At 43.0% G+C, this 22,219-nt stretch overlaps 1 pseudogene; it reads left to right on the top strand.

The window, feature by feature from the left end:
* Positions 1-22,219, top strand: part of LOC111981807 (phospholipid-transporting ATPase IA-like) — a 115,225-nt pseudogene that overhangs the window by 56,592 nt on the left and 36,414 nt on the right.

Here is a 22,219-nt window from a genome sequence, read left to right as displayed (position 1 = left end):
ATTTGCATGTTAAGGATATTGTTGTAATATCTCTACAAAGCCCTTTCTCTTCCCATTCCCTAAATCCTTGGGCCATAGTAGTAGGAAGAAAGGCTGGGTTGTGGAATATAGGTGAGTGTCTAGACATGTCATTACTCAGTTTATATTGGCGTTGAACCTTCCTCCATGTCTTCAATGTAGGAGTAATAATTGGGTTTTGTTTAATCCTGTCAATAAAAATCTACTATGAAGAGAAGTCAATGTAAAGACATATCACAATATTGACTCTCAATTTCAAGCCATGACACATTTAGCAGAATTTTTAAACAGGAAGCATTGAAAACAGATAAAGCAGTCTTGGTAAGACATTCATTTTCACTGAAGCAACCTGACTTGCTAGAGATATAGGGAGGGTCTAGAACTTCAGTGATTTTACTAATCACAGGTGGGTAGTTCAAAGCATATAGTCTGACGTAATATTATCACCCAAGTAACGCATACTTGTATCAGTCCACTTAAATGCATAGTTGTCTTTGATACTTGAGGGTGCATCACCAAATGTCATCATTGCAATAGTTTTACCAACGTAAATGTTACAGCCTAATGTAGCACCATACTCACCTAGTAATTTGAATATATTTGGAATCATTGTCTCAGCCTTATGTACAGGATGACATTGTCTGCATATAGATATATCTTGTGTTCATTTGGCCCCACCTGCAGACCATGAATGTTTATGGCACTTCGAATAGCTTCCGCCAGAGGTTCTATACTAAGTCCAAATAACAGTGGCGAGAGACAACCTCCTTGACGATTTCCTCGTTGTAGTGAAAAGGAATGAGACATATTCCTATTCGTTCTAACAGATGATTTTAGACTTGAATATATCAACTCTATCCATTTCAAAAAGCACTCCCCAAAACCAAACTTCTTTAACGTTGCTAAAAGAAAAACCCAGTCGACGCGTCAAATACCTTTTCAGCATCGAGAGATATAGTATAACTGTTTGTTTGAGTTGGGTCTCAGAGTAATTGATGTTATTCAGAAGTCATCTTATATTCTATGTTGAGTGATGTCCTTCAATGACCCCAGTTTGATCAGGATCCTCAATTGTTTTTGTTAAAATCTTAGGATTTTAGAGTCACAATTTAGTAAACTTCTTTAACAGGTTGATAGTTGCTTCTAGGGTTGCAAAGGGTCAGAAACTTTCCGTAATTCTTCCGGAAATTTTCCATGGGAAGTTAAGCTCGGGAATTTGGGGAATTTTGCTTAAATTCATCAAAAAAGTTAGCTTATAACAGCCAACCTTTTTTGTGGGATACACATAAGGCAATTCTAGGTCTTGTGGCATATTTTGGTTAAACTATCCCCAATTCAATGGAATTTCAACCCTCTGCATGCACAGTGCATTCTTCCATCACATGTGCAGTGCACTCTTCCATCACATGTACAGCTGATTCTCAAGATCTTGCACACACACTAATGAGATGCTATTGAGCCCACATTACTACACTGTCTGAGCCAAGGACTACATGCTTTCTGGTAAATTTTGATTACAATACTGGTGGGGTGAATATATTTTATATGACATACATTATTTTTTGTCAACTAGTAAATAGGAGCCTACAGCAATTTGTGTTTAAATCATTTCTAACTGTTAACAATTTCTGCTAGTTACTTTTTGCTACCATGTGGGTTTTAGCTTGCTTGAGCCTGCTAACTGAGGAGTGTTAATTCACCTGTTTCCAAACATGGTTCATTTTAAAACATTTTTCTTACAAAGGAGTTGTTTAATCTAACTGCTTAACTATTTATCTGTACATGGAATTGTATTTGTTGTTTTTTTACTCATTTTTTCCCTAATCTTTACAGGAAAATGATACAGGCTCTATCTGATGTGTGGAGACATTTCACTGCAGCTAATGTAGAAGGAAAAGCTGTGTACATTTGCAAATACTGTGTCAAATCACATGTGAAGAATGATTCTGCAACAAAGATGCAGAATCATCTGGCAAAGTGCATAAAGTTCCCTCGGTGCTCACAATAAGCAACCTCTGACAAATGTCCTTCTACGCCTATTCAAGGTGAAAATTATGAATCAGACACCTTATCGATAGCAAAAGCTCATGGTCCTCCTGGAATCAGAAGTTTTTTGACTCAATGCAGGAACGTAGTCAAAAAATGCTGCAACTGGTTCACCTCTGATGCTCACAGGCAATGTGTATTGGAAGAGATTTCTGAATGTTCTTCGCCCAGCATACACCCCTCCAACCAGCCATGCTTTATCTACTCATTTTCTGGCTGCAGAGTTCAACAGAGTTCAAGTGAAGGTCAAGCAAATCATAGAGCAAGCAGACTGTATTGCGATCATCTCTGATGGGTGGTTGAATGTTCGTAGGCAAGGAATAATTAACTACATCATCTCCACCCCTCAACCAGCATTCTACAAGAGCACAGACACAAGGGACAACAGACACACCGGTCTCTACATTGCAGATGAGCTGAAGGCAGTCATCAATGACCTTGGACCACAGAAGAGATTTGCACTGGTGACAGACAATGCTACGAACATGAAGGCTGCTTGGTCTAAAGTGGAGMAGTRCTACCCTCACATCACACCCATTGGCTGTMCTGCTCATYCATTGAATCTGCTCCTCAAGGACATCATGGCACTGAAAACAATGGATACACTCTACAAGAGAGCCAAGGAAATGGTTAGGTATGTGAAGGGTCATCAAGTTATAGCAGCAATCTACCTCACCAAGCAAAGTGAGAAGAATAAGAGCACCACATTGAAGCTGCCCAGCAACACCCGTTGGGGTGGTGTTGTCATCATGTTTGACAGTCTCCTGGAGGGGAAGGAGTCTCTCCAAGAAATGGCCATATCACAGTCTGCCGATATGGACAGCCCCATCAAGATAATCCTCCTGGATGATGCATTTTGGGAGAGAGTGGTAAGCAGCTTGAAACTCCTGAAATCTATAGCAGCAGTCATTGCACAGATTTAGGGAGACAATGCCATCCTGTCTGATGTTCAGACAAATATGAGGTAGGTAGTTGGATGGATGGGCTATTTACAGATGGGCTGTGTACAGCTGCAGCGATCGGTAAGCTGCTCTGACAGCTGAGGCTTAAAGTTAGTGAGGGAGATAGAAGTCTCCAACTTCAGTGATTTTTTCAATTTGTTCCCGTCATTGGCAGCAGAGAACTGGAAGGAGAGGCGGCAAAAGGAATAATTGGCTTTGGGGGTGACCAGTGAAATATACCTGCTGGAGCGCGTGCTACAGGTAGGTGCTGCTATGGTGACCAGTGAGCTGAGATGAGGCGGGGCGTCACCTAGCATAGACTTATAGATGACCTGGAGCCAGTGGGTTTGGCGACGAATATGAAGCAAGGGCCAACCAACGAGAGCATACAGGTCACAGTGGTGGGTAGTATATGGGGCTTTGGTGAAAAAACGGATGGCACTGTGATAGACTGCATCCAATATGCTGAGTAGAGTGTTGGAGGCTATTTTGTAAATGACATCGCCGAAGTCAAGGATCGGTAGGATAGTCAGTTTCACGAGGGTATGTTTGGCAGCATGAGTGAAGGATGCTTTGTTACGAAATAGGAAGCCGATTCTAGATTTAATTTTGGATTGGAGATGCTTAAAACCTCTTCGGACCACCCATCCCGGATCCGGGATCATTCTCATCAGAAAAGCTGACTAGCATAGCCTAGCCTAGCGCCACAGGGATATCATATAATATAATTTCATGAAATCACAAGTCCAATACAGCAAATGAAAGATAAACATGTCAACATGTACGATTTTTAAAATGTTTTACAGCGAAAACACAACATATATTTATGTTAGCTCACCACAATAGCCCAACACACAACGCCATTTTTTCACCGCAAAGATAGCTTTCACAAAACCCACAAATAGAGATAAAATGAATCACTAACCTTTGAACAATTTCATCAGATGACGAAGTTCCTTATGACATCATGTTATACAATACATTTATGTTTTTGTTCGAAAATTTGCATATTTATAGCTACAAATCGGGGTTTTACATTGCCGCCATGGTCACAAATGGCACCAAAAATGTCCGGAGAAATTTTAGACAGCCACGTAATCTAACAGAAAAACTCATCATAAACTTTGCTGAAAAATACATGTTGCACATATAATTAAGATACACTGGTTCTTAATGCAACCGCTGTGTTAGATTTAAAAAAATTACTTTAGTACAAAGCACAGCATGCAATAATCTGAGACGCGCTCAGCCATTGTCCGCCATGTTGGAGTCCAAAGAGTCCACAAAATACGAAATAACATCATAAATATTTGCTTACCTTTGATGAACAGAATGCAGTGCCAGGAATCCTAGTTCCACAATAAATCGTTGTTTTGTTTTAGAATGTCCATTTCTTCTGTCGAATTAGCAACTTTGGCTAGCATGGTGTAGCTCACGTGTACATGAAGATTTTACGCATGAAGGAAAAATTCAAAAAGTGATAATAAAAGTCGAATAAACTGGTCAAACTCAGTTGAGAATCCATCTTTAGGATGTTTTTCACAAATATATCCAATAACGTCCAGACGGAGCATTTCTTCGTGTCTACCTAACGCATTGCAGAAAACGATATGACAAACCTAAGTGCGTAGCCGAATACTGCCAATATGGCTGACCTCTCACTCCAATGACTCTCATCGGTCCAGAGAAGGCTAGACATTCATTCCATGTTCTACTGCCTGTTGACATCTAGTGGAAGGCGTATAAAGTGCATACAGATCCATAAATACAAGGAATTGAATAGGCGATGCCTTTCACAGAGACCCATTTCAGAATTTTCACTTCCTGTTTGGAAGTTTGCCTGCCAAATGAGTTCTGTTTTACTCACAGATATAATTCAAACAGTTTTAGAAACTTCAGAGTGTTTTCTATCCAATAGTAATAATAATATGCATATCATATGATCTAGGACAGAGTACGAGGCCGTTAAATTGGGCAGCAATTTATCCAGACAGTGAAAATGGCGCCCCCTATTTCCAAGAGGTTATTAACAAGAGGTAATGTGAGTCTGGAAGGAGAGTTACAGGTCTAAACCAGACACCTAGGTATTTGTAAGTCAGAACCGTCCAAAGTGAATTGCTGGATGGGCGGGCAGGTGTGGGAGCGATCGTTGAAGAGCAGCAATTTCGTTTAACTTGCACATTTAGCGCAAGTTGGAGGCATGGAAGAGAGTTGTATAGCATGTGAAGCTCGTCTGGAGGTTAGTTAACACAGTGTCCAAGAAGGGCCAGAAGTATAACAGAATGGTGTCGTTGCGTAGAGGTGGATCAGAGAATCACCAGCAGCAAGAGCGACATCATTGATGTATACAGGAGAAGAGAGTCGGCCTGAGAATTAAACCCTGTGGCAGACCCCATAGAGACTGCCAGAGGTCCGGACAAATACAGGCCATCCAATTTGACACACTGAACTCTGTCTGAGAAGTAGTTGGTGAACCAGGCGAGGCTGTTAGTCTTGCCCGATAAGAATGTGGTGATTGACAGAATCTAAAGCTTTGCCAGGTCGATGAATTACAGCTGCACAGTATTGTCTCTTATCGATGGCGGTTATGATATCGTTTAGGACCTTGAGCGTGGCTGAGGTGCACCAATGACCAGCTCGGAAACCAGATTGCATAGCAGAGAAGGTACAGGTACGGTGAGATTTGAAATGGTCGGTGATCTGTTTGTTTACTTGGCTTTCAAAGACCTTAGAAAGGCAGGGTAGGATAGATATAGGTCTGTAGCAGTTTGGGTCTAGAGTGTCTCCCCCTTTGAAGAGGTGGATGACCGCAGAAGATTTCCAATCTTTGGGGATCTCAGACGATACGAGAGGTTGAACAGGCTAGTAATAGGGGTTGCAACAATTGTCTATCCCGGCTGATTTGTAGGGGTCCAGATTTTGCAGCTCTTTCAGAACATCAGCTATCTGGATTTGGGTGAAGGAGAAATGGGGGAGGCATGAGCAAGTTGCTGTGGGGGGTGCAGGGCTGTTGACCAGGGTAGGGGTAGCCAGGTGGAAAGCATGGCCAGCRGTAGAAAAATGCTTATAGAAATTCTCAATTATCGTGGATTTATCGGTGGTGACAGTGTTTCCTAGCCTCAGTGCAGTGGGCAGGTGGGAGGAGGTGCTCGTATTCTCCATGGACTTTACAGTGTCCCAGAACTTTTTGGAGTTTGTGCTACAGGATGCACATTTCTGTTTGAAAAAGCTTGCCTTTGCTTTCCTAACTGCCTGTGTTTATTGGTTCCTAACTTCCCTGAAAAGTTGCATATCGCGGGGGCTATTCGATGCTAATGTAGTACGCCACAGGATGTTTTTGTGCTGGTCAAGGGCAGTCAGGTCTGGAGTAAACCAAGGGCTATATCTGTTCCTGGTTCTACATTTTTGGAATGAGGCATGCTTATTTAAGATGGCAAGGAAAGCACTTTTAAAGAATAACCAGGCATCCTCTACTGACGGAATGAGGTCAATATCCTTCCAGGATACCCGGGCCAGGTCGATTACAAAGGCCTGCTCGTTAAAGTGTTTTCGGGAGCGTTTGACAGTGATGAGGGGTGGTTGTTTGACCACAGACCCATTACCGACGCAGGCATTGAGGCAGTGATCGCTGAGATCCTGGTTGAAGACAGCAGAGGTGTATTTGGAGGGCAGGTTGGTTAGGATGATATCTATGAGGGTGCCCGTGTTTGCGGATTTAGGGCTGTACCTGGTAGGTTCATTGATAAGATTTGTGTGAGATTGAGGGCATCAACCTTAGATTGTAGGATGGCCGGGGTGTTAAGCATGTCCCAGTTTAGGTCACCTAACCGCACAAGCTCTGAAGATAGATGGGGGTAATCAATTCACATTTGGTGTCCAGGGCACAGCTGGGGGCAGAAGGTGGTCTATAGCAGGCGGCAAGCGGCAATCATCTCAACAAACTGTTGGTCAAAGATTGATGAATTAGTCCAGCATTAAGGTCCCAATTATAATCATAAATCCAGGTAGTTTTAAGTCCTTAAGAAGAAGGGGTCGCTTCAGTAGTCAATGTGGACTAGGCAATGTTCCACGGTTGATTTAGGCTACTTCTTGGGCCTTGAGTCCTTCTGTCTCTCACTCCTTCTGAGACCAACAATTTGCCACATAGTCGGCATATTTTTTCGTACCCTGTCCTTGGATCTGGAAGGTGGTGTAATCCCAATGGAGCGTGGGAAGGACTCAGAATCAGGTACAGAATCAAAGATGTGGGTCTTGCTCTCATGGGTGACGCCCAGCTTCGCAGGGAACATCAGAGAGTATGTGATGTTTTTGGCAGCCAATTCTCTCTTGATCCCGTCGTAATCTTTTCTCTTCTGCAACAACTCTGCAGAATAGTGATTGAAGATAGACATGCGCTTGTCCTTGTAGAGTAGTTCTCCCTTGGTTCTCGACAGATGCATTATCTCGTTTCGTTGAGAAGGCGCACGATGATAGCGCTGGTTCTCTGTGTGTCCTTTGCTCCTGGCCTGCTCTGGGCTGCAGGTGCCATTCTGTGGGCCCTCTCCATGACAGCATCGATTTCCAAAACCTCCCTCGGCATCGTGTCCACAAATGTAGACAATTTCTGCACCCTTTCTGTACATAAATGTAAACATTAATACGCCGCGAAAAGTTTTCCAACAAGTCTCCCTTCTTTTGCAATTCCTCTACTTGGCCCATCAAGTAATGAATAGCCTGATCTTGTTGCTTTTCGTCATGTTCTTCATTTTCTTTTCATCTGTTTATAATTTTTCTCCAGAGTAGCCTTCATGCCATCGATAGAGATTTGCATTTTGCCGAGTGAGGTGGCCGTTTTCCTCGTCAAAATAACTTCTGTTCTGCCCTGAGAGATGAACCTCCGCCATATCTGTCTCTGTAGTGTTAGAGCAACATCCAGCTAAATCTACACTTCACTGTTTTCCAAAGTGGTGTCTGTTTCTTGCCTGACAGGTGAAGCTGTGTCCAGACAAGTCTGACTAATCAAGATATCAAGTGATCAGCTGCATCTACCCCAGCATATGGTTTAGATACATGGTATCTTTACCTTCCCCTCTCCTTCATCGGCAAGCAGATCCAAGGCTGTCTTTATCCAGCCAGTCTCTCCACACCCATGGCTCCTGCCTCATCAGGCAGGATCAAGGATCAAGGAGGGAAGGATCAAGGGAAGGATCAAGGGGGGAAACGGCGGGCATTTGACATATGTTCAGATGTAGTGCTGGGCTAAATCCATGGGAAATATTACACTGTGGAAATGATATCTCTGAGGCTTTCCCACTCCCACTCGTCCCCACTAATTCAGTCCATCTCGGTCTTTGTCTCCCGTCCTCATCCCCCGAAAGTTTGAAAAGCTGCACTTTCAGAGACTAATGATGTGTTGAGCACAGTTCAGAACTTTAAAAAAACAAGATTCGATTTTCCACTCGTTTTATCTCTTTTTACAGTGCCTGGAACATCTCTTCCATTTTTTCCTTTACTAACGATTCAATACGTATCTAGTTCCATGGGCTGCTATACGATACAGAAACAATACGTTTTAGTTTGAAATGATTTGGTAAGATTTGGTTTGATTAGAGGAACAAATCAATGCGATACACTGCGATAAACATATTCATTTTCCATTCTAAACTAAAATCGGCTGCTGATGGAGCTCATGAGCTGGGCCTCTGAGCTGGTTCTGTTTAACTTTTAGTTGGTACTCATCCCGGATCCGGGAGCACCCCCCACAGTAAAAAAGCTGACTAGCATAGCCTAGCATAGCGTCACAAGTAAATACAAGCATCTAAATATCATTAAATCACAAGTCCAAGACACCAGATGAAAGATACAGATCTTGTGAATCCAGCCATCATTTCTGATTTTTAAAATGTTTTACAGGGAAGACACAATATGTAAATCTATTAGCTAACCACGATAGCAAAAGACACAACCTTTTTTTCTCCACCATTTTTTTCCTGCATGGGCAGCTATCACAATTTCGACTAAATAAAGATATATATAGCCACTAACCAAGAAACAACTTCATAAGATGACAGTCTGATAACATATTTATGGTATAGGATAAGTTTTTTTTGAAAAATGTGCATTTTTCAGGTATAAATCACATTTCTACATTGCAGCTGCAATCTGAAATAGCGTTGGAAGCAGCRGGAATAATTACAGAGACCGACGTCAATTACCAAAATACTCATCCTAAAACATTTCTGAAAAATACACAGCATACAGCAATCGAAAGACACAGATCTTGTGAATCCAGACAATGTTTCAGATTTTCTAAGTGTTTTACAGCGAAAACACAATATATCGTTATATTAGCATACCACATGAGCTAACATCACCCAGCATTGAATCAAGCCAAAAGGGTCGATAACGTTATCGGCACCAAAATATATTAATTTTTTCACTAACCTTCTCAGAATTCTTCAGATGACAGTCCTGTAACATCATATTACACAATGCATATAGCTTTTGTTCGAAAATGTGCATATTTAGCAGCATAAATCGTGGTTATACAATGTAATCTGTAAAAACATTGCATGCATTCTGGCCGGCGCCATCTTGGAGAAGCGCCTATTATAATAAAAAAACTATTCATAAACTTGACTAAAAAATATAAGTTGGACACCAATTGAAAGATAAATTAGTTCTTAATGCAATCGCTGTGTTAGATTTTTAAAATTAACGTTACTAGACATATAGTGTGCGTTGCAGCCAGACCAGTGCCTGCAAACATGGTGATCAAACACTAATACATTTTTCCACATAAATACGGAATAACATCATAAATAGTTCTTACTTTTGGACGAGCTTCCATCAGTATCTTGGGCAAAGTGTCCTTTCTCCAAAAGAATCGTTGCTTTGTTGTAAAACGACCTCCTCAACTTCGGAACTAGCAGCTAACGATAGCTACACGGCACACACATGTCCAAATCCTCAAACGCAATACTAAGGAAATTCAGAAAAATAGCAATATACTCGCATAAACTGATATAAATCGGTTTCAAATAACTTCGTTATGATGTTTCTAACACCTATAACGAATTAAATCACAGACGGATATATCTTTGGTCAATAAAGAGTGCTTTTGAGCATGCAATTCTGATGTCCTTCTGCGTCTGGCGAGCGTCGAAAGGAAGGGACACGTCACTCCATCCCCTTTTATAAACTCTGAGAAACACGTAGAGAGCCCATTCCACTTCTCATTGGTTACTGACATCCAGGGAAGGCGGGTGCAGTTCATTTCCAGCCATAGGATATACACAGACTTTTAAACTGAACCCAGATCAGAGCCTAGTTTTCAGACCTCCGCAAGTCATGTCAGGAATTTCGCTGTAGATGGAGTTCTGGTTCACCCACAGACAAAATTCAAACGGTTTTAGAAACTAGAGATTGTTTTCTATCCAATAGTAATAATAATATGCATATTGTACGAGCAAGAATTGAGTACGAGGCAGTTTAATTTGGAGACGCAAAAAAAGAAGAAGTGCTAACAGCACCCCCTATTGCTAACGTCTGTGTGTTTGTGTGTGCCGCGTGCATGCATGCAAAAGTGTAAAGACCATTTGGAAGTTTTGACCAACTTGGAGTGAGCTTCTCTTCTTTTCCTGCTTCAACCATGCAGTGTGGGTAGCAAAAGTGATCGCTGTCCTTGTTATGAAATCCTCAACTTTGCCCTGTATATCTAAGAATGACATCTCCTTCTTGGTCAAACAGCCTTTACACAGCCTGGAGGTGTGTTGGGTCATTGTCCTGTTGATAAACAAATGATAGTCCCACTTAGCGCAAACCAGATGGGATGGTGTATCGCTGAGTAGCCATGCTGGTTAAGTGTGCCTTGAATTCTAAATAAATAACTGACAGTGTCACCAGCAAAGCACCATCACACCTCCTTCATGCTTTACAGTGGGAACCACATATGCAGAGATCATCTGTTCACCTACTCTGCGTCTCTCAAAAAAAAACTCAAATTTTGACTCATCAAACCAAAGGACAGATTTTCACTGATCTCATGTCCATTGCTCGTGTTTCTTGGCCCAAGCAAGTCTCTTCTTATTATTGTTGTCCTTTAGTTGTGGTTTCTTTGCAGCAATTCGACCATGAAGGCCTGATTCACGCAGTCTCCTCTGAACAGTTGATGTTGAGATGTTTCTGTTACTTGAACTTTGAAGCATTTATTTGGGTTGCAATTTCTGAGGCTGTTAACTCTAATGAACTTATCCTCTGCAGCAAAGGTGACTCTGGGTCTTCCTTTCCTGTGGCGGTCCTCATGAAAGCCAGTTTCATCATAGCTCTTGATAGTTTTTGTGACTGCACTTGAAGAAATGTTCAAAGTTCTTGAAATTTTCCACATTGACTGACCTTCATGTAATGATGGACTGCCATTTGCTTTGCTGTTTTTGCCATAATATGAACTTGGTCTTTTACCAAATAGGGCTATGTTCTGTGTACCAACCCTACCTTAGCACAACACAACTGATTGGCTCAAAGGCATTAAGAAGGAAAGAAATTCCCACAAATTAACTTTTATCATGGCACACCTGTTAATTGAAATTACTTCAAATCAAATTTTATTTGTCACATCTGTCGAATACAAGAGACCAATAGACCTTACCGTGAAATGCTTACTTACAAGCCATTAATCAAAAATGTAGTTCAAGAAATAGAGCTAAGAAAATCTAAATCAAAAAGACAAAAATCAAAAAGTAACACAAGAAATGTATATAACAATAACAAGGCAATACACAGGGGGTACCGGTACTGAGTCAATGTGCGGGGCTACAGGTTAGTCGAGGTAATTTGTTAAGTGACTATGTATAGATAATGAACAGCGAGTAGCAGCAGTGGGGGAGGGTCAATTTAAATCGTCCGGCCATTTGATAAATTGTTCAGCAGTCTTATGGCTTGCGGGTAGAAGCTGTTGAAGAGCCTTTTAGTCCAAGACTTGACGCTCCGGTACCGCTTGCTGTGTGTGCGGTAACAGAGAGAACAGTCTATAATTGGAGTCTTTGAACATTTTTGGGGCCTTCTTCTGACTCCGCCTAGTACATAGGTCCTGGATGTCAGGAAGCTACCCTCTGTACCGCCTTACGGTCAGATGCCAAGCAGTTACCATACCAGGCAGTGATGCAACCGGTCAGGATGCTCTCGATGGTGGAGCTGTAGAACCTTTTGAGGATCTGGGGAGCCATGCCATATCTTTTCAGTCTCCTAGGGGGAAAAGGCATTGTTGCGCTCTCTTCACAACTATCTTCGTGTGTTTGGACCATGATAGTTCGTTGATGTGGACACCAAGGAACTTAACTCTCGACCCGCTCCATTTCAGCCCCGTCGATGTTATTGAGGGCCTGTTCGGCCCTTCTTTTCCTATAGTGCACGATCAGCTCCTTTGTCTTGCTCACATTGAGGTAGAGGTTGTTGTCCTGGCACCACACTGGCAGGTCTCTGACCTCCTCCCTATAGGCTGTCTCATCATTGTCTACGATCAGGCCTACTACTGTTGTGTCGTCAACAAACTTAATGATGGTGTTGAAGTCGTGCTTGGCCACGCAGTCGTGGGTGAACAGGGAGTACAGGAGAGGACTAAGCACACCCCTGAGGGGCCCCAGTGTTGAGGATCAGCGTGGCAGATACATTGTTGCCTACCTCTACCACCTGTGGGCAGCCCGTCAGGAAGTCCTTGATCCAGTTGCAGAGGGAGGTGTTTAGTCCCATAGTCCTTAGCTTAGTGATGAGCTTTGTGGGCGCTATGGTGTTGAATGCTGAACTGTAGTCAATGAGCAGCATTCTCACATAGGTGTTCCTTTTGTCCAGGTGGAAAAGGGCAGTGTGGAGTGCGATTGAGAGTCTGTCATTTGTTTATCTGTTGGGGCGGTATTGGGAATTGGAGTGGGTCTAGGGTTTCTGACGTAATGGTGTTGTGAGCCATGACCAGCCTTTCAAAGCACTTCTTGACTACCGATGTGAGTGCTACGGTCCGGTAATCATTTAGGCAGGTTACCTTCGCTTTCTTGGCCACAGGGACTATTGTGGTATGTTTGAAACATGCAGGAATTACAGACTTGGTCAGGGAAAGGTTGAAAATGTCAGTGAAGACACTTGCCAGTTGGTCCGTACTTGCTTTGAGTACACGTCATGGTAATCCGTCTGGCCCCGCGGCTTTGTGAATGTTGACCTGTTTAAAGGTCTTGCTTACATCGGCTACGAAGACCGTGATCATGCAGTCGTCCAGAACAGCTGATGCTCTCATGCATGCTTCAGTGTTGCTTGCCTTGAAGTGAGCATAAAAGGCATTTAGCTCGTCTGGTAGGCTCGCGTCACTGGCAACTTGCAGCTGGGTTTCCCTTTGTAGTCCTAAATAGTTTTCAAGCCCTACCACATCCGACGAGCATCAGTGCCGGTGTAGTAGGATTCAATCTTAGTCCTCTATTGATGCTTTGCCTGTTTGATGGTTTGTCTGAGGGCATAACGGTATTTCTTATAAGCATCCGGATTAGTGTCCCGCTCCTTGAAAGCGGCAGCTCTAGCCTTTAGCTCGGTGCGGATGTTGCCTGTCATCCATGGCTTCTGGTTAGTATATGTACGTACGGTCACTGTGGGGACAACGTCGTCGATGGACTTATTGATGAAGCTGGTAATTGAGGTGGTATACTCCTCAATGCCATTGGATGAATCCCGGAACATATTCCAGTCTGTGCTAGCAAAACATTCCTGTGGCGTAGCAGGTGACTACCTCATTGATTCCAGGTGACTACCTCATGAAGCTGGTTAAGAAAATGTCAAGAGTGTGCAAAGCTGTCATCAAAGCAAAGAGTGGCTGCTTTGAAGAATCTCAAATATAAAATATATTTTGATTTGTTTAACACTGTAGCTTATGCTTTCAGTGCTAGATTAATTATCTGATCCTTTGATTGGATGGACAACATGTCAGTTAATGCTGCAAGAGCTCTGATAGGTTGGAGGACATTCTCTGGAAGTTGTCATGATTACTGTGTAAGTCTATGGAAGGGGGTGAGAACCACGAGCCTCCTAGTTTTAAATTGAAGTCAATTTACCCAGAGGAGGACGGAAACTAGCTGTCCTCCTGCTACACCATTGTGCTACCCTACAGAATGATGTTGGGGCTACTGTAGACATTCATTGCAAAACTGTATGTTTTAATCAATTATTTGGTGACGTGAATATATTTAGTACAGTTTTATCTAAAAAAGATAACTTTTTTAATGTTTCACTATTTTTATGAAACTCACTGAGGAGGATGGTCCCTTCCTCCTCTGTGGAGCCTCCACTGTTGTAGGATCAATGACTGTCAACACAACAATTACATGCTTAGTTCGACACTGAAGGAGAGGACGCAGTTGTCACAAAGGGTGAGAGGTATTTTCGGAAGGTAGAAAGTAATTTGAGCAAAAAAATCTGTGAACCAGCGATTCGGAACATTTGACTCGATTTCTTGGCCAATGCATGCTACATTTTGACCAGTTTGGGGTCTCGTAGACCAATGCACTCGTCTGCACTCATATCTTAAACATTTGAACATTTGAACATGGTGAATCGTTACATCCCAACCCTCTTAGAAAAAAATATGCTAAATAGAAACATATAGGGTTCTTTGTTTTGTCCCCTTAGGGCAACCCTTTTCGGTGGGTTCTTCATTGAACCCCCTGTGTATGGTTCTGCCTAGAACCCTCTATAAAGGGTTCTACCAAGAACCATTTTATAATCTCAAGGTTCTTGCTAGAACCCTCTATGAAGTGTTCTACCGAGAACCATTTCATCTTTGGAGGGTTCCTCCTAGAACGATCTATCGATGGTTCCACCAACCTTATTAGCATTTAAAATTACGTTATTTATGACAATAATTACATATACCATAAGGCCTTTCTTTGAGGGCCTAGTTATACACTAACACAGTGGTGTTAGATAACTCCTGGTTTACAGGCCACATCAGGTCAACTGGAACAACCATCCCAGTATCGGGTCCAATGAATCCACAGAATGGATTAGTTTGTTATTTATCTTAGTGTAGCATATCATTAATCAACCAATAAATGTACATGCAAAAAACAGACATTAAAACAAACAATTCTGAATATCACCCTGCAGTAGAGCATGCTGGGAAATATGGCTCTATGAAGATAGAACCCTTCTTGCCTTCCAAAGAATCATCAAAGAACCCTTTCTTCCAAAAATGTTTTTTTAGGATGTTAAAGGTTCTAGGTAGAACCCTTTGCCTTACAAAGAACCCTTGTATTCAGATCAAAGCGGTTCTTGGTAGAACGCTATCCCTTTTTTCTATGAGTGCAGTAAAGGGCATATTGCTTAATGTCAAGTGATGGAAAACATGCATCGAAACGGGAAGGGGACGAGACCAAATGTCTTCTTTGCTCTGCTCTTTTGTCTCCTTCAGATCTGGTTTGCCTTTGTCAATGGATTCTCTGGTCAGGTTCTGTTTGAACGCTGGTGCATCGGCCTGTACAATGTGGTGAGTGTTTATCCGATTTACTCTCCTCTCTCCATTACTGTGAAAGAGCCTGTTTTATAATTCCCCTCCCCTGTTGCTCTCTGGCAAGAAAACCCATTTGCTGTGGCACCCCAGACGTGTTCCCCTTACTGCAGGACCATATCATCATATCCTGAGACATTTCCCATAAATTTATGACCTGCTGTTAAGTCCATATTCCCCTCGTGCCCCGAACTATGTACTGACTGTGGAAAGAACAACAGCCCCCCAAAGAGTAGTTAGCGAAGGTGGTCATTTGTGAATGATAAAGGAACAGGTTGAATAGAGCAGCACACAACCAGCTCTGGGCAACGGATGTCCCACAGGGTCCGGTTTTGGATCTAACGAATCTATGTTTCCTGTCTGTCAAATGAAATGAGTGAGCGGGCGGAAAGAATGTGTATTTTAACACTGCAACGGAAAATGTGAATAATACATTGTTTCGGGTTTCAACGAGTTGACGTGTAGCTTTACACCCTCTGTTAAGGATATACCCAAGTCCATTAACAAAAGCGAGTGAGGGAAGTGAGAGGAGAGACGTGGCCCGCACACCGTTGACGGAACGCTAATGGCAGTGATTTCATCGCCGACCAAGAAATTAGAACATAGTCACCGCTCTGGCTGTTTTTTTAAAGCGACAACAGTGGTGGACTATTCTTTCACGTTACCTAAAATGCAGGGAAATTCCACCGGCTCTGTGGTAGTCTGTCGGAGGCAGTGGGCCGAATCCGCCCCTCAATGGCGATGCTCGGCACCCTGAATGAGAAACGATGCAGTGGAGCATGTCCTCCTGCATCCCACCAGCTCCAGCCTGCAGTCTGGAGCCTGCAGATGGGCCAGTGGGGAACTCACACCACTGACCCGCAGAGTCCCCACTCTGTTCTCTCATTCTCTCTCTCATTCTCTCTCTCATTCTCTCTCTCATTCTCTCTCTCATTCTCTCTCTCATTCCTCTCTCTCATTCCTCTCTCTCTCATTCCTCTCTCTCTCATTCCTCTCTCTCTCTCTCTCTCTCTCTCTCTCTCTCTCTCAGCAGCTGCTGCAGAGTGAAACGTTACAACAGCACATAGAAATTGCACTAGCTCCGCGAAAATACCTGCTAACTAGTCAAGGGCGTCGCAGATGTTTGTCTGAGATGGCTTTTGCATATGAATGGAGTGTGTCGAATCAAAATAAATCTCCAAAAGTGCTACACGCTCAACAGCCTCCACTCAATAGAATCAGGGCAAGTCATAACTTCAGCACATGGCAATCAATGCAAAAGATAAGCAAAGAAAAGTTTTTTGTTTTCAATAGGCTGCGTTCACTGTTTACAAAACAAAAAACAGTTTACAATGTTCAGAAATGTGGGATGAACTGGCCATGAACTGTCTAATGGACAATGATGTATATGAGAGGCTTTGAAGCCACTTATTGGCCATATTGGCACTCCAAAGTAGGAGTACACCTCCATAGGAATGAATGGAATTCTACAGTATTTCAATTACATATATTTAAGTATTTTTGTTGTTGTGGTGGGGACAGTAACATTAGTCATCTAAAAAAAAAAAAGTAATGTATGGGAAATGTTTTTATATATTTTTTTTTTATATATGTTTAGATCACATAATATTATTTCAAAGTATATATTAAGGTGTCTGTAATAGAATAAACATGTAGACATTAAAACATTCATTTCTATAGCTTCCAAAATATTTTTTCCAATGGTGAGGAAGTGCCAAGATGGAGGCGTGGTGGCTTTAACATCTAGTGTAGAAATCATTTGCTAATGGACCGGATTAATTGTATCTTATTGTTGATCCTCTTCTTGGTATTGTTTGGCCCATAGTAAGCAAACTGTTTCTTTCCAGACTTTTCCCACATTTTGTTACATCACAGCCTTATTCTAAAATAATTTAAATTGTTCTTCACACAATACCCCATAATGACAAAGCAAAAACAGGTTTTTAAAAATGTTTGCAAATTTATACAACAACAAAACAAACTACATAAGTTTTCAGACCCTTTACTCAGTACTTTGTTGAAGTACCTTTGACGGTGATTACAGCCTTGAGTTTTCTTGGGTATGACGCTTCAAGCTTGGCACACCTGTATTTAGGTAGTTTCTCCCATTCTTCTCTGCAAATCCTCTCAAGCTCTGTCAGGTTGTATGGGTAGCATCGCTGCACAACAATTTTCAGGTCTCTCCAGAGACGTTGGATCAGATTCAAGTCCGGGCTCCGGCTGGGCCACTCAAGGACATTCACAGACTTGTCCCGAAGCCACTCCTGCATTGTCTTGGCTGTGTGCTTAGGGTCGTTGTCCTGTTGGAAGGTGAACCTTTGCCCCAGTCTGAGTTCCTGGAACAGGTTTTCATCAAGGGTCTCTCTGTACTTTGCTCCATTCGTCTTTCCCTTGATCCTGACAAGTCTCCCAGTCCCTGCCGCTGAAAAACATCCCCACAGCTTGATGCTGCCACCACCATGCTTCACCGTAGGGAGGTTTCCTCCAGATGTGACGCTTGGCGTTCAGGCCAAATAGTTCAATCTTGGTTTCATCAGACCGGAGAATCTTGTTTCTCATGGTCTGAGAGTTCTTTAGGTTTCTTTTGGCGAACTTCAAGCGGGCTGTCATGTGTATTTTACTGAGGAGTGGCTTCCGTCTGGCCACCCTACTATAAAGGGCTGATTGGTGAAGTGCTGCAGAAATAGTTGTCCTTCTGGAAGGTTCTCCCATCTCCACAGAGGTACTCTGGAGCTCTGTCAGAGTGTCCATCGGGTTCTTGGTCTGACCAAGGGCCCTTTTCCCCCGATTGCTCAGTTTGACCGGGCGGCCAGCTCTAGGAAGAGTCTTGGTAGTTCCAAACTTCTTCCATTTAAGAATGATGGAGGCCACTGTGTTCTTGGGGACCTTCAATGCTGCAGACATTTTTGGGTACCCCTTCCCCAGATCTGTGCCTTGACACAATCCTGTCTCTGAGCTCTTTGGACAATTCCTTTGACCTCATGGCTTGGTTTTTGCTCTGACATGCACTGTCAACTGTGGGACCTTATATAGACATGTGTGTGCCTTTCCAAATCATGTACAATCAAATTGTTGAAACATCTCAAGGATTATCAATGGAAACAGGAAGCACCTGAGCTCAAATTTGAGTCTGATAGCAAAGGGTCTGACTACTTATGGGTTTTTTTTCTTCTAAAAACCTGTTTTCGCTTTGTCATTATGGGGAATAGTGTGTAGATTGATGAAGGAAAAAAATATGTAATCCATTTTAGAATAAGGCTGTAACGTAACAAAATGTGGAAAAAGTCAAGGGGTTTGAATACTTTCCAAATGCACTGTATACTGTGCTGTGAAAAAGTATTTGCCCCTTTCTGATTCTCTTTTTTTTTTTTCATATTTCTGACAGAACGTTATCAAATCTTCAACCATAACCTAATATTAGATAAAGGGAACCTGAGTAAACAAATAACACAAAATGTTGATACTTATTTCATTTATTTAATTAACAAAGTTATGCAACACCCAATGCCCCTCTGTGGAAAAGTAATTCCCCCTTACACTCAATAACTGGTTGTGCCACCTTTAACTGGTTGTGCTCTGTATCAGAGAATTCTAAAGGAGAATGTCAGGTCATCCATCCGTGAGCTGGAGCTGAAGCGCAGCTGTGTCATGCAGCAGGACAATGATCCTAAACACACAATAAAGTCTACATCAGAATGGCTGGAAAGCAACACATTTAAAGTTCTGGAATGGCCTAGTCAAAGTCCAGATCTAATCCCGAATTGAGATGTTGTGGCAGGACCTGAAACGAGCAGTTCATGCTCGAAAACCCACAAATGTTGCTGAGTTAAAGCCGTTCTACATGAAAGAGTGGGCCAAAATTACTCCACAGCGATGTGAGACTGATCAACAACTACAGGAAGCGTTTGGATGCAGTAATTGCAGATAAAGGCGGCATAACCAGTTGTTGAGTGTAAGGGGACAATAACTTTTTCACACAGGGGCATTGGGTGTCGCATAACTTTGTCACATTAAAAAAGTATCAATATATTGTGTTATTTGTGTTTATCTAATATTATGTTTTGGTTTAAGATCTGATCAAATTCAGTGTCCAAAATATTCAAACATTTTGAAAATCAGAAAGGGGGCAAATACTTAGCTGAATAGGCCATCATTAGTGTCCGTGTTTTCACTAATGCAGTAATGGAATCAATTGTGTCTTGTGAAGGTCCTTGTGATTAGGAAAAGCCTGGCTTTCATTAGGTTACTCACTGAGGAACGATAAGACTGTTTTCCCATCCGAAGTTGTATCTGATAGCGTCTTTGCTAACAGGCCGTTAGTTGAGTCTACTGGTCTTTTGAGTTTACTACCTTTATCCTCACTTCTGGGTTTTGTGATGGGAAATGTTGAACAATGCAAAACAGTGTAGTTTAATTTGACATGTGTGTTTGTGTGTTTAGATTTTCACCGCTCTGCCTCCTCCCACTCTGGGAATATTTGAACGCTCATGCAGGAAAGAGAACATGTTGAAGTACCCGGGACTCTACAAAACCTCCCAGAATGCCATGGGCTTCAACATCAAGGTAGGTCTTGTGTCTGAACGTTAGAGGAACATTGTCTCAACGATTCCTTCATTTTCTGTCATTCCACTTTTACCCCTCATGTTGTTTGTCTGGGCCACATTTCCATTCATAGTGTAGTAAATTCTTAAGTATTTTCTAAGCTTAAATAGGTTTACTATATCAACAAACAACAAGGGAGATATAAGACTGCAATCAACCAGGCGTTTTTTTCCCTTATAACCTCTGTTCTGTCTCCAAATTGACATCCTTTACACACAATGGAGACGAAATGCTCCAAACTGATTTTAGGTCAGTCTAATGACAGAGAGTGAATCTGCTCGTCTGTTCCAATTGGTCTGTGTCTTACGCGTGGGGTCTCTCCACATAATGATCACCAGTCTTACCAGGTGCAGTGGTCAGAGGGTGTCTGCCTGCCTGCCTGTCTCTCTGTCTATTGGGGGGGGGGGGGCTGTCTGTTAGCTTTCCCCTGCCTGCTCTGCTTAACAAAGATGTCTCCCCTTCTCCATGCCTGCCCCCATTCTACGGCCTTAACCCTCCCCCCCCCCCCCCCCCCCCCCATCCACGGCACACCTAGCCCCCTTACTTACAGGCGTGGAGACCCGGTTAGTGCCGCATGGAGACAGAAAAAAAAATAAAGCCTGAGTGGCCATGGAGGTCAGGGGCGACAGGGGGAGTGGGGAGATAGCGGGCCAGAGAGAGGGGCGGAGGAGGGGGAAGGTTAAAGGGAGAGAGTGTGCTCTGCTGTGAGGATGTGATGGCATAAACTGTGGGAAATTATGATTGTTTTTTAAGCAATGGGCTGTTTGAACTGGAGGCCTTCTGCCTGGTCGGGCTGGCTTAGCCTAAGTACTGTAAATAAGATAACCCCAGTCTACTGGTCTCTCCCAGAGAGTTAGTCTGCATGGGGTCAGTCACCTCACAGTTAGAGTTGACCCATGGACCTCAGCCGGCATGTCCCCCTCACAGCTTTTATTTCTGTTTGGGTGAGAGAAGGGCTCCATATGGCCAAGTGTTATATGACCCTCCAGGGAATAGCAGGGTGACATTGTGCAAGGCAGGCCGCAGTCTCAGTTTTGTGGTTTCAAGTCGCCCTGCAAATCAAGACTGTCAAAAAAACGGACTTGTTGATTCAAATTGGTTTTCCTCCATTTTCGATTGACCCCTTGCTAAAGCCCTGTAATAACGACTTGTCCAGGTCACCGTGGTGTTTTCACAGGCCTGTCCACTCTTTCCCTCTGAAAAATGTCCATGCCTCATGGCCCGAGGCAAGGTGCGAAAATCCAGCAGGAATTTGCCTGAAACCCCTTTCTTTCTGCACGCCTGTCTCTTTTGTACACAACAGATACTGTCTGAGCGAATTAGGAGGTGAGAGAGAGAGGGCCAGGGAAGGGTGTGAAATATTTCAGGCGTTGCCGCCTGCACCACTGTGTCCTTTCATTTTTAATTGCATTTTCCTGACACTTAAGTCACTGTAATAAACCTCAGTCCCCCGATGTGGCCCTCAGTAATTACACCGCCTCGCCATTTCCCTCCATTTACTCCCCCCCACTCCCTCCTCTCCTCCCTCGCTTTGCGCAACAGCATTAAAGAGGAAGGACAGGAAATATTTGGCCCGATATAAACGGCATCCTTTCATGCTTTTTTAAGCAATTAGGTGCTGCACAATGGGCCTGAATCTTTTAGCCTGGGCACGAACTAGGACAGGCAGGCATTCACACTGGTGTTCTTCGAAACTCACCAGGATACAGCGGAGGGGGGTAGAAGTGGGGGGAGGGGAGTGAGGCTTCACTATGACAAATGATTATGAACATTTATTGATTTAATTAGCATTCATTAGGGTGCTGGGCATTTATAAAGGCTTATTGTTCCACACTGGGTTGTGTTGGGGCAGAGTGAGGAGGGTGATGTGAGGTGGGGTTGTTGTTCCACACTGTGTTGTGTTGGGGCAGAGTGAGGAGGGTGATGTGAGGTGGGGTTGTTGTTCCACACTGGGTTTTGTTGGGGCAGAGTGAGGAGGGTGATGTGAGGTCTGGGTTGTGTTGGGGCAGAGTGAGGAGGGTGATGTGAGGTGGGGTTGTTGTTCCACACTGGGTTGTGTTGGGGCAGAGTGAGGAGGGTGATGTGAGGTGGGGTT

Source organism: Salvelinus sp. IW2-2015, linkage group LG20 (genome assembly GCF_002910315.2).
Source record: "Salvelinus sp. IW2-2015 linkage group LG20, ASM291031v2, whole genome shotgun sequence".
NCBI classification, from domain to species: domain Eukaryota; kingdom Metazoa; phylum Chordata; class Actinopteri; order Salmoniformes; family Salmonidae; genus Salvelinus; species Salvelinus sp. IW2-2015.
The sequence above is the reverse complement of the archived record's forward strand: the minus strand, read 5'-3'. Positions and strand labels throughout refer to the sequence as shown.